The sequence below is a fragment of the Mauremys reevesii genome, linkage group 2 (genome assembly GCF_016161935.1).
Source record: "Mauremys reevesii isolate NIE-2019 linkage group 2, ASM1616193v1, whole genome shotgun sequence".
Lineage (NCBI taxonomy): Eukaryota > Metazoa > Chordata > Testudines > Geoemydidae > Mauremys > Mauremys reevesii.
The window spans coordinates 23,935,628-23,948,606 of NC_052624.1; the positions used below are offsets into that span (position 1 = coordinate 23,935,628).

Here is a 12,979-nt window from a genome sequence, read left to right on the forward strand (position 1 = left end):
AAACAATTTTTTAAAAAAATTATTTTTGATTCTCCACATCATGCTGTCCGAAGTGGCCCATAACTGCGAATGCCAATCTTGGGTCTGACTGTGAGAAAACAGGGCAGACACCTCACACTGGTGGTATATTCTATTCTGAGACTTCACCAAGTCAGTAACAAATGTGCACTCATGGATCAATATTGTAATCTTACCATGGCATCACAAACAGTCCCTCTGAGGCTCTCCAGCCACACAGACAAACTAGACTTTATGATAAGGGTCCTTAATATCAAATATCACATACTCTTAATCTCATACCAAAAACAATCCTGGTAGCCAATTTCTCTAGTAAACTAACTAAAGGATTATTAGCCAAGAAAAGAAATGAGAGTTATTGAGAGGTAGGGTTGCCAACTTTGTTTGGATGAACTCTGGAGATTTCATCACATAACATAATCTTGAATCAAAGATTAATCTTTAATTCCTGAAGACTCCAGGACAATCCTGGAGGGTTGGCAACCCTATTCAGAGGTTAAAGCAGGTAAAATGCATTAGCAGGAGAGTCAAAGTTTGTAAGTCCAAAATGATAGCAGAGATGTAATGAACCGCTAGTTTTCCATAAGTCTGTCAGGGTTCCCCAAAATAGCTTTGAGGATCTCACCTGGATTGCTCCCTGAAAGTGTCCAAACAGCTCAGAGATACAGGATTGATTCCTGGATCCATTCTTATATCCGCATTCCACTGAAAGCAATGGGGCAAGTGTTTTCATCACAGTATGTGCTCTTCCTTTGTTGATTAAATGCAAACCGAGTCTGTGAACTTCCACTGTTGAACACAATGACCCATGCATTGAAGTTAGCAATCTTTTACATTTCCAAAGCTCCAATCTCATGTGATGGATAAACATAATGTAAACACAATGTGATAGCCAGAAACAATCCTTCATTAGTTTTCATGAAGTTTACACATCCAGTACATTTACATCTTAACATTACAACACATTTTAATCTAGGGTTATCTAATTACTGGGTACAAATAATGTAATGTGACATTAAACGATAGGTTATAAGTAACTGAAGACAGTAACATTGACATTTCTTTGATATCCACACACAAGTGAATTAGTCTGTGGTTTTGTTATGAGCTAGCCTGTCAGTGTCACACTCCAAAACTTCAGAAAAAAAATATTTATTTTACACTAAAAAAAAATCCCTGGAACTGCCAGCATGCCAAAAAAGTCAGTTATTGGCATAGCTCTAGTGATGATAGTGGGAGTGGGGTGGGTGGGAGAAGTGTAATAAAAATGACAATCCATTCAAGTATAGTTCCAAATTATACTCTTAAAATTCTAAGAATGTTTACAAAGCATTTCCAACATTCCAATAGAGGCTCACCAGTTCAGGATAATTATTAACAGAATTTGTTACCCTCTGAAAGACTTTTAGTGGTCTATGTGAAATAAATTTGGAACACAGGAAAGAACCCCTGAGTCTCCTAGCCCATCCTTGGTGGCCAAACTACCTTTCAGCAGGTCTATCTAGAATTATCAGAAATTCAGCAATAATATCAACATTAAAGTACAATATTTGATTATTTTAGCTACAGTCTATTCCCACTTTCAGCCTAAATTCCATTCTAAACAGCTCCAAATCCCACGAGGGAGGCTAGAAGGAATCAGCTCTTGGGACAGTGTGGGGCCTAGAAAATCAGGAAAAGAAAATACTACATATTTTAAATATACCTGCAGGCTTTTGCAGGCCAAAACACAGCACTGGTTCCAGGTCTAAGGATTTGGATTGTTAGAAAAGAAGCTGTGCTGAAGATAAGTTTTACCTTTCCCAACATAACATTGCACCTTTTTCTGAAGCTTAAAGAAATATTCTCCTCATCCCTCCTCTGTCAATTGTGATCACGTCTCCTTCTTATGATTTTATTTTTCAACTGCTTTACCTGCAGTGAGAGAATTGCACAGGATTAATCTGTTGGAATAACTCTGAGGCAATCTTATTCGATGACATTCAACAGAAAGCAAACCCTTTCATTTAACTCTTGGCTACTTCACTTAATCAATGAATGAATGGAGTTAATGTTTAAGTGGAGAAAAAGGAGTAGATGTTAGCACAAATTCTAAAACACACACATTTGCACCAATGTGTGCTTATACAAAGTAGCTGGGAATGCTCTTTTGAAGATTTGTTGAACAATATACATGGTAACCTTTCAGATTCTCATTCAGTTGGTGTTAGGGTGACCAAACAGCAAGTGTGAAAAATCGGGACAGGGGATGGGGGGGTAATAGGAGCCTATATAAAAAAAAAGCCCCAAATATCGGGACTGTCCCTATAAAATCAGGACATCTGGTCACCCTAGTTGGAGTCCTTAGGACAATATTAACTGAGTTAATGGATTCTTGCATTTGCTGTAACATATATGCTTTTTCTAAACCATTCTCACTCTTAAGCAAACTAAATAAGCCTGTCTTTTTAATCTTTAAGTTTCTCTTTCACTTTTGACTTTGGTTATTGAATATTGTTGGTACTACCACCAATTTTAGCTTAGGATAGACCAGTGATTTTCAACTTTTTTCATTTGTAGACCCCTAAAAAATTTTGAATGGAGGTGTGGACCCCTTTGGAAATCTTTGACATAATCTATGGATCCCAGGGGGTCCCCGGATCCCAGGTTGAAAACCACTATTCTATGGTAATGACAACCTTTCATGGTCCCCTTAGACATAGTCTGAAGACCTCCAAGAGTCCACGGATCACACGTTTAAAACCACTGGGGTCAACAATGATTTCAAAGAAAAAACGTGCACTGTAACCCATCCTAGTATCTCCAGATACCATGGAGTTAATTTCATATCAGATAAATTAAATTTCTAAATGTTCCTCGTTTGCCCAAGGTTTATGCATGGTGGAGTGGCAGCAAAGGCTTGGGTTCATTACAAGCACAGAATACCACTATCTATAGAGGTTTTTAATAGGCTGAATTGCTGGCTATTTTTGCTAGTTCAATAAATGATAGACATCTTCTGAAACTGCAATTTTTGTAAAACTATTTTCCTGCAATACTCCAAGGTGATGCATCAACTGCTTTTTAAAAACATATTATCACTAGCATGAAAAGCGTGATTAGTTTAAAATTGAAGATCCTTAGTTTACATATTGCATATAACAGCAGAAAATGTATTTCCATCATCTATTGGAACTTTTTACAGGAATTTGCCCCTAAATTCTAAAGGAAAGTGCATTTTCTCTGTGTAGAAAATATTTGAAGTACTATACAAGAATAGCTACTCTAACAAGTCTAAGAGACTTTTTACTCATTGGAATCTGTGAATTAAATCTGAAGACTTTTTCAGAACACAATTATACAAGTGTTTTTCATAAGTGTGACAGTATATCACATGGCTGACAAGACAAGTCTTGGGAAACTGGCTCACTGCTGAAGGCTCTATTCACAACACGTTTATGAATGTACATGTACATCTAACCTCGCGGCATGACAAAAAACAGTGTGTGAGCTTTTTTTTATTTTTTAAGGAAGCTTCATTTTATGAGTAACCTGCCTCTAGAATTAGCTGCTGAAATCCTGAAAAGGAAAAACAATAAAGGCTTGGAAAAAAGCTGCTGTGATTATCTAGTTGGCAGCATCAACAAGCGTCTAAAATGCTGGGGAGAGCTCAGTCAGGAGCCAGAACAGAATTTTTATTCCAGGTCTAAACTGAAAAGCATGATTTATTTCTGCTCCAATATCTGAAAAGGAGTGAGCCTCCAGCAACTCTAGTCTATGGAGTCCTGAAAGAGATTGCTGCAGTGCCAATTGAAAACAAATACAAATAATTGACTTATAAATGTTTCAAGACCAGCAAATCCATCTACTCCAGATTCAAGTTAGGAAGCACACACACCCTTTATGGAAAACTCGTATCGAATTTTGAGGAGCGAAGGTTAGATTGTGGGTTTTATATTGTTAGTCAATTTGCATACATTTTTAACCAGCTTTTTTTTAAAGTTCCATTTAGAGTTTCTTACACCTTGTTAGTTCAAATAAAGTCCCTAAGGATGGACTTCCCACTCCTGTCACTTTACTGTCCTGTAGTGTTTTATTGACACCTCAGATCACTCCCACTAGTGTAAATCACTCCCAGTGAGTTTCCCTGTAAAGTTTCCTTTGGAGACTAAAGCTTGAACTGAGTGATTGGACTGTGTTACCAGGTGTATGCACATCAGATCCTTTAATATATTACAAGACTTATCTCCTTGGAGAGTCCCCATGAACTTCAGCAACCCATGTCTCCTATATATAGCCTAAAGATTGCTCTCTAGGAGACAGCACCCTTGCCCAAAGGCACATCCTGATGACAAAGACATTACATGTTCATTTTTACAAATGGAAAGACTTGATAGCTCCCATTTTCTGCATTCTTATAAGAGATGTTAGGAAAGAAGAAACTGCAACCAATAAAACCACCACCCAAGTCCTACTTTATCACAAGAAATGAATTGTCTTGATGACTGTGCCTGGAAAGCCTCTAGAACATTGGGTGCTACCATGATCTGATTCTGTATCATTATAGGAGTAGCCCCAGGAAGCACAGAGTCAGACACATGCTCAGTTCCTCTCATAGTTCTTCCTTGATCCCAGAGACAGTAAGAAACTGCAGGACAAACTGTCTCTGCATTTTGGGAAAATCTCTGTAACATGACAGAGAATTTTTACTTCTTCTGAGCTACCTGGGCACAGGGTACTTCATTGTTATATCTTTAAAACAGAATAAAAGAACCAACACTAAGCAACATTCTGTTTCTATCTAATCTATCTATCAATTGATTGATCATATGGTGTGCCATAGCTTCAGAGACAAAATTATTTGGAATTTTTAAGGCATTGAAGACTTCAAATCCAATATATGGGGGTTTTGCAATTAATACATATTTTCTATACTATATTAGATGTTAGAGCTAAGAGCATCCTTTGCTGGGCTAAATCTGTGCGCATGAAATGGCAATCTTTCATCTTTGCAATTTTGAAACGAATTCATTGATCTATAGAGTGACATGGAGCTTTGTATACAATGCTTTAATGTCTTTAGCATAGAAGTATTAGAGGGGTAGCCATGTTAGTCTGGATCTGTAAAAGCAGCAAAGAGTCCTGTGGCACCTTATAGACTAAGAGACGAATTGGAGCATGAGCTTTCATGGGTGAATATCCACTTCGTCGGATGCATGTAGTGGAAATTGCCAGGGGCAGGTATATATATGCAAGCAAGAAGCAGGCTAGAGATAATGAGGTTAGTTCAATCAGGGAGGATGAGGCCCTTTTCTAGCAGTTGAGGTGTGAAAACCAAGGGAGGAGAAACTGCTTTTGTAGTTGGCAAGCCATTCACATTTACCATAGAAAGCACACAAAACACTAGGGCAGGATTTTCTTTCAGGGGCAATACGTTGAGAGGCATAACACCTTCAGTGAGGTGATGGGCAGAGAACTGTCGGGCAATGGATTGGCTACAGCATTATTTACCTCTCCATCCATCCATCCCACCAAGTTCTTATATTCACACCCACCACACCATAGTATCTGAGCACTTTATGATCAGACTGCCTGTAAAAGCAATGCCTGCCCTCTGACTCAGTGCTGTCTTGCTGGCTCCTTCCAGGGTGGGCAGAGCCCTGGCCAAGACAGATATTGCACTGGAACAAGCTTCATTTAATCTATATTAACAGATTGCTCCAGTGTGGTCACATTGGTGCAAATTTTGCTAATCTAGTTGCCTTTGGTGTAACCACATTCAACTGGAGGTAGAATTTGGTATTTGAGGCACGATTGTGGTACAGCTATGGGCCAGAATCTGATTTCAATTACACTGCTGTGAATGCAGGAATAAATTCAAAGAAATTACTCAGGATTTAGCCTGGTGTAATTGAGATCAGTATGTGACCTAGAGTGTAGTGATATACAATATAAGACTATGAGGTAATGTATTTAGCATTTTATAAAATTCACGCAAATGGTGGCAAATGTTTATGATGACCTGTGATATTAAAACCAACACAAACTGCATTTAAATCACTTTGCCAGCCTTTCATTTAAATGTGAGAGTGGTTCGTGTTTGCTCTGATATACAGTAGGCCGGATTTTGAGCTGATATCATTCTCATTCCTGCCGGCCATGCAATTTTCCACTAAAGAGAACATTCATTCAGTTGAAAAGAATGAATGAACACATTGGTCAAATAATATTGTAAACCAGGGGATAATTTCCATTTTCTTTGGTAACAGTCATGAGCAGCTTTTTTGAAAGTCTCAGTTTTTATATACATATAATTTTCTCCTGACTTTATTTTCCTATTCAGGGTTGCACAGTTTCAAGTGCCTCATTAAATACTGGAGAACTTGCATGATTTTAAAGATTCTGAAGTTGAGAAAATATTAATTGGAAGTGGAATTACTGCACATCAGAAGCTCTGTGTTAGAAAACATACAGACCTTGGTGTATAATGGTTTTAAGTGATCCAGATGCTGAGGAGTTAACTAGAATAGCACGAGCTAGTCTTTAGGGACCAATTCTATGCTGGAATAAAAGAGAATGAACTTTGAATATCCTCAGAAATGTGTCACTTTGGCAGTTCTTGTCTTGAACAAGCAAACTACTTGTTGAAACAGTGGTTACCTCATCGATTCTACTGGATAGTAGTGTGGTGTCCTACTGCTTGACTTCATCCTTACATGCCACACATAACAGGAAAAGGATTTCTACCTATGATAGGAAATTTCAATTTATACCATTGACACTTTTAAAATGTTCAATAGAAAACAGTAAATTAACTTAGGGTCAGATTGTGGCCTGCCTATGAGAAGCTAGAAGCGTGGTTTCTCCTCATCCCTGCTGTGCACCCAGGAGGCAGGAAAGAAGCAGTCTTGTGCACCCCAGACTCAGGGGCGGCTCCAGGCACCAGCATGCCAAGCACATGCTTGGGGCGGCAAGCCACGGGGGGTGCTCTGCCGGTTACTGCGAGGGCGGCCGGCAGGCTGCCTTTGGCGGCATGCCTGCAGAAGGCCTGCTGGTCCCATGGCTTCGGCAGACCTCCTGCAGGCTGCTGCCGAATTCGCGGGACCGGGGACTTCCCGCAGGCAAGCCACCAAAGGCAGCCTGCCTGCCGTGCTTGGGGCGGCAAAATGCCTAGAGTCGCCCCTTCCCAGACTGCTGAAATGGAAATTCTGCCTGGCCTTCACAGGGCCTACCTGAGGGAAGAGGAAGGTTCCTTTGTACTTCACCTCTACTGCACACTACAGAAGGGCCAAGCACAATCTGGTTCTAGGATACATTACACATGGACGTTAATAGCACTCATTGCTGTACCCACAAGCTGATACTTTTGTCTCTTCTGTGAAACCCAGTTTTCCATAAGTTTTGGATGAGACTGAAAATATTTTCCCAGGAAACAGGTAAAATAATCCCATAGGAGCCTAATTCTTCAATTTGCACTCATGTAAGAGAAGCCCTACTGGGCTTCAATGGGACTATCTGTGTGAGTACATGCTGCTCAGCATGAGTAAGTGGAGAATGGAGCTCCAAATAAGCAAAAAACAACTACTGCAAAGAAAATATAGAGCAACTATTTTAAGCTGTTGTTGTGAGCTAAGGAGGACTCTTGTTGATTGCATGATTACATATGCATGCATTTCTATGCAGCCTATATGTTTATTTAACTTCTCTCCATTAATGTCAAGAATTGCTTAGCAACACACGGCCGTGCCATGCTGTAGGACAAGTAGCAATATTTATGACAGTGGTGAATAGAGAGAACGCTGCATAATTAAGTGTCATAACTGCTTTAAAAAAAGAATTCCTAGATTAATTTGTCGGCTATGTTTGCTGTGTAAGCACTGTGCTCCAAAACCAATAAGCACTACATATGTCATGTCCTAGGCTTCTATAATGAAATTTCACCATTGCATTTAGTTGTCCCAGATCTTTATTGATGGCTGTTATGGATTATCCTGTTATAACCACAACAGAGAGGAACAATTTAGACTACTGCCTTAGAAAACTACTTGTCCTTTTAAACAAAAATTCATGTTATCCTACTGAGCTTCTATGCACATTTTATACTGAAAACAGTAATATTAAACTCTTATTTGGAACTCAGTGTGACATTTTGGTTGAACTTGTCTCCATTTTAACACTAAGGTAACACTAGTAATGTACAAAAGATAAAACAAAATAAAAAAATCAAATAAAATAATAAACAAAAAAAGGTGTGCGCGGCCATAAATCCATTTAATCGGTGCAGGCTGCCCACGGTCCGATGAAGCGTCGCAGCTATTCAGCTGGTCCATTATTCTCCCCTTAGCTAGCTATCCCGCGTGAATTTCCGCTTTGAATTCCCGGTGCCGGATTGAAAAAAAAAAATCATTTGGGCCAAAATCCTTGTGGAAAGGGGTAAATCTCCTCCAGGAAAGCAGCGCAAAACTGGATCAACCTGCCTTTTCCCTGCCTGGCTCCATTCCTGCCTTTGCATGCACATTGCATGCCTGTTGCAGCACGCCAATTATAGATGCTTTTGTGTATTGTGACTGCTGCTCACCATATGGCTGCAGCATGCAGCTTGCTTGTGTGCTTGCTGCACAGCTGCATGCTATGATTTTCAGCCAGCATGTATCCCTACCATACCATCAACCATACCATACCATATATTGGTTACCAGATTTTTACCTGTGTTCCATTCCTTGCCTGCTTTAATTGCCCTGCTCTGCTAAGTGCAGGGCTTTAAAAAAGCCAAAATGCAAATGCTCCTGATGAAATTCCTCCCTAGAGTAAAAAAAAAAGAATATCTAAAATAGAATATAGGAGAAAGTCTGTAAGAGAGAACCAGAGAGCAAGAAGAGACTGTGTCAGATCCTGCAGCCAGAGATCCAGCCTCAGATAGCAGCTGTATGCTTATCTGGCTGCTCTCTGCAACACCCCCACCTTTCACCCCATTCTTTCCCCACTTCTTTTCCAGGCTTCCATGGCATTCCCCCCACTTGTGTGATGAGTGGAAAAGAATGCAGTGATGCAATAATAGGAAGACTGGAAAAGTGATTGCAGAGTGTGTGAGAGTAGTCCACATAGGACATTAAGGAAGGAGGGAGGAGGGGAGGAGATGCTGCTGCTGAGAGCCCAGCATCCTGCTTTCTTTTTTTCATGATGGTGGGCTGATGGGGAGGGGCTGAGGGTGCTAAGGATGATGATGATGATGATCCATATTATACCATACCATATACCAGGAACCAGCCGCAGGGGGCGCGCTTGGCTGAGACCCTGCCTGACAGATGGCGATGCTGATGCCCATCATGTTGCACTGCCCTGATGCTGATATGATGATGATGACGATGGCATCATACCACCATTGCGCCATCCACCACCCGGGGGGTGGGGGTGTGGGATGTTGGTGCTGCACCATCGCCTATCTGCAGCATCTGCAGCAGACAGTAAAGATATCTGTAGAATTCAGTAAAGATTGGGTTTTTTTTTTTTGGGGGGGGGGGGGGGGGGTTGGGCTTGCCTAGCTGGGCCTAGCCCTGGACCCTGTTTTCGACCCACCTTTGGAGACAAGCACGACCCTAGAAGCCCAAGAATTCTTTCCAAGCATTCTTGATGCTTTGCAGAGATGAGTCCTCCATCCTCCAGTCCCATCCTCCCCATTTGATTCTTTTTTTTTCCTTTTGAGCTGCAGCGCAGTGCCCTGCTATGGCATCTGCTGTGAGATATTTAAAAATGATTAAAAATTTTTTAATTGATTTTTTAGATTTCTTCTAGACTGATAGAACAGATTTGCCTGCCGCTCAGCGATCACGTCCCATCGTTCTTTCTTTTTTTCTTTTTTATTTTTTTCTGCATCACCACCACCACTGCCTGGCGGAGGACTCCTCTGGGCAAACAAAAATCAAAAAATTCAAGGCTTTTCCTTTTCCTGTCTACCTGGCCACCAGTTCCGAGTTCAGATTGCAGTCCCAGTGGTCAGTGGTGCACTGTGGATACCGCGCGGAGGCCAATGGCGGCCACACTAACCTAATCTGATATGTGATAATGAAATATTATATTAGCGCCCTCTCTCGTTAGGGAGTACAGAAAAATTTAAAGAAGCCCTTTATACGATATAAAATAAGGCCTTAGTGTGTGTGTGGTGGCGTTAAATCGGTTTTACGCTCCTAAAACCGGTTTAAACGCGTAGTGTAGACCAGGCCTAAGACGTGAGGTGAACTGGCTTTTCCACACAGTCCTGTTTCTAGTAATGGATTGGATTTTATTTGAACAAGTTATAATTCATTTTAGTCATCCCTCATGCTCTACCATCTTAATATCACCTAAACTATTCTAACTGGAAAGTCAGTACCTCCAATAGCTTTCATATGGAGTAACAATTGGAATTATTAAACTAAGTTCAATGCCTACTGTATAATAAAGAGCAGATGACAAAATGTGGAATTCTATTGTGGAAAAGTAACGAGCATTCTATTTGGTGGTTTTAAAGAAGGAATATTTCTTTGCCTTCTGCAGTCTCAATGCCATGTTATACCACTCTGTTTTGTGATCTCCTTTAAAATAATTCAGGAGGGATTTTCAAAACAATTCAGAAGGGAAGGTTTTCTCTGAAGAGTGCAGTGATGTGAGATAAATTATTCAGTCAAAATACTAAGGTGGCAGAAAATCCAGGCTCAGTCTTCCAGATCTTGCTGTCTCTTACACACATCGCTGTATCTTTGAGAGAAAACAGCTGTTATACCAATCTAGTTTCATGTCTTACAATATAATTTACTTTTAAGTACAGTACTGTTATTTTTTTCTGTATTGACCACAGCAGACATGCCTTTTCCCTGATAGAGATCATCCTCTGGCCTTTCTCTTGTCTAGTAAGTTGCTTATGCTTTTGCCTGACTGGGCACCAGGCATTTACAAGGTAAGCAGGGATGTTTTCAGCATCCCAAACTCTGGGAAATTGTACCCCTTGGAAACAAATCATTGGCTCAGAGAGAGGGAAGGTGAGGAGAGAATGGCAAGTCAATGGGGCTACAAAAGTGCCAGAATGAATTCCAAAGGGCCTCTTTCTGCTACTTTACGCCTCCCAAATAGCACAAAAGCACTCAAGTAGTTCTACTGACTTCAAAGAGACTTTGACAGCATCAGGACTTCAGGATTCAGCCCATTGGAAACAGTTAAAATGGGAAGCTATTAAAGCATTAATCAGGGTATCAAACAGAGGTAAAGGATCAATAGCAGAATAAATTCTGGCAGTATTACGAAGAAGGGAATAGACAGGGAAGTTGGAAGAGGAAAAAGTATGCTCAGGAACCTGGGAAATAACACAAGTGTGAGGAAGACGTTAATGTATTAATTTAGATGGAATACAAGGGCCCAAAGATGTTAACATAACCCCGTTGCTGTCCAACATCAAACTGTTTTAAACAAGGTTTAGGGTTTGGTATTCACAGACATCAGCTTGCTTAGCACCATAGCAAACCAACCATTAAAACTCATTTTAACCTTTTATTGAAATACAGAAAAGGAAAACAGTAAAATATTTGACATGTAAAGTATTAAAGAAAGTTTTCATTTTAACAACATCCCCTATTCCTTTTGTCTTTAACTGGCAAGAGTTTTTAGCAGGAACGAACCCCTTGTTTGACAAACTTTTATATGGTATTATAAATGGTGGTAACTGTCCTTTTGAGGAAAAGAGAAGAAGTTAGTAGAGACAGTCTGGAGCTGTCATTGCTGTTGTTGTCAAAGTCTGATTCCCTATCCTAGAAGACAAAACAAGACACACTCAGAAGGAGAGAGAAAAGAACAGCAAAGATAGAAAATGCAGCTTCTGTCTCTGATGTTGACTGTCATTTGCAACTTCACTACTGGAGAAACACCAGCACAGCACATGGTCCTACCAGCCACACTGAGACCTAGCAAACATGTACCAGTATTGGGATGTGTAGCACAGGTGCCGACTTTCAGCTTTCCCCCTTGGGTGCTCCACCCCCACTCTGCTCCGCGGTCCCTCCCCCAACTCCACCCCTTCCCCCAAGGCCCTTGCTCCACCTCTTCCCAGCCCCGCTCTGCCCCTCCTCTAGGGCCCTGCCCCACCTTTTCCTGCCCCTGCCCCTCTCCCCCAGTGCCTCCTGCCCGCTGCCAAACAGCTGATTGGTGGCGGGCAGAAGGTGGGCGCTGGGGGGTAGGGAGAGGACTTGATTTGCAGGGTCTGCTGAACAGGCGATCAGTGTTTGGCTGATGGGTGCTCCAGCCCCAGGGCACCCACAGAGTCTGCGCCTATGCTGTGTAGGACACTGTTTTTAGTTGCCTCTTCCTGGTCACAGGCTTACCTCAGTTTTTCAAAATATACAGTCTTGGCTAAGCCAGACTTTTATTAAACAAAAGGGAAAAGGAAAGGGATAGGAAAAAGAAGAAATAAGGTGGGGAAGAAAAATGACACATGGGGAGGGGCAGCGCCCCACATCCCAGGTGGTATTCCTGATTTAGGAGGAGGTGATGTCATCTGGATCCCTCTCCCGGACCCCACCTGGTCAGGACATCTCCCAGGATAAGGACAAAGAAGTTCTGGGGTCCCAGGAGATAGTGGTGGTGGCAGTCAAGAAAGTGAACCTCACTCCAGCAGTCAATTTTCCCCAAAGTCTCTTTCTTTAAGGACCTCAAAAGGGAGTGATGGGTGGCATAGCCCATCCCAACATTATTTTGTCCACAAATTAGTCCTCGTTTCTAACGCATCAATTTTGGTTCGCTGCATTCTGTTTCCAAACTTTTCTTCTTTACACAATCCTTGGGTTCTATCAGCAGGCCTTTTTGTTTGCACTAATTCAGTCTATTTCCCTTTCTTACCTTTTCCCATCAACATTTGTTGTTATAAGTTACTTTGACATCATATGAACCTGCACTCACTGTTTAGTTGAGCTCACAACTAGGATAAATTTGTGGGCTCATTTATCACAACAACTCCCAG

General features: G+C 41.1%; 1 long non-coding RNA gene across 3 annotated transcripts in view; it reads right to left on the reverse strand.

Moving 5' to 3' along the window:
* LOC120398836 overlaps nucleotides 1-12,979 on the reverse strand; it is a 46,105-nt gene that overhangs the window by 22,900 nt on the left and 10,226 nt on the right. For 2 of the 3 annotated variants that reach the window (XR_005594735.1, XR_005594737.1), the window contains 2 exons: nucleotides 1,838-1,932; nucleotides 644-807 (listed from right to left, as the gene is read on the reverse strand). This is a non-coding gene — a long non-coding RNA (uncharacterized LOC120398836). Of the gene's footprint in view, nucleotides 1-643; nucleotides 808-1,815; nucleotides 1,933-12,979 lie in introns of all 3 variants that reach the window. The other variant, XR_005594736.1, reaches the window with a different exon arrangement.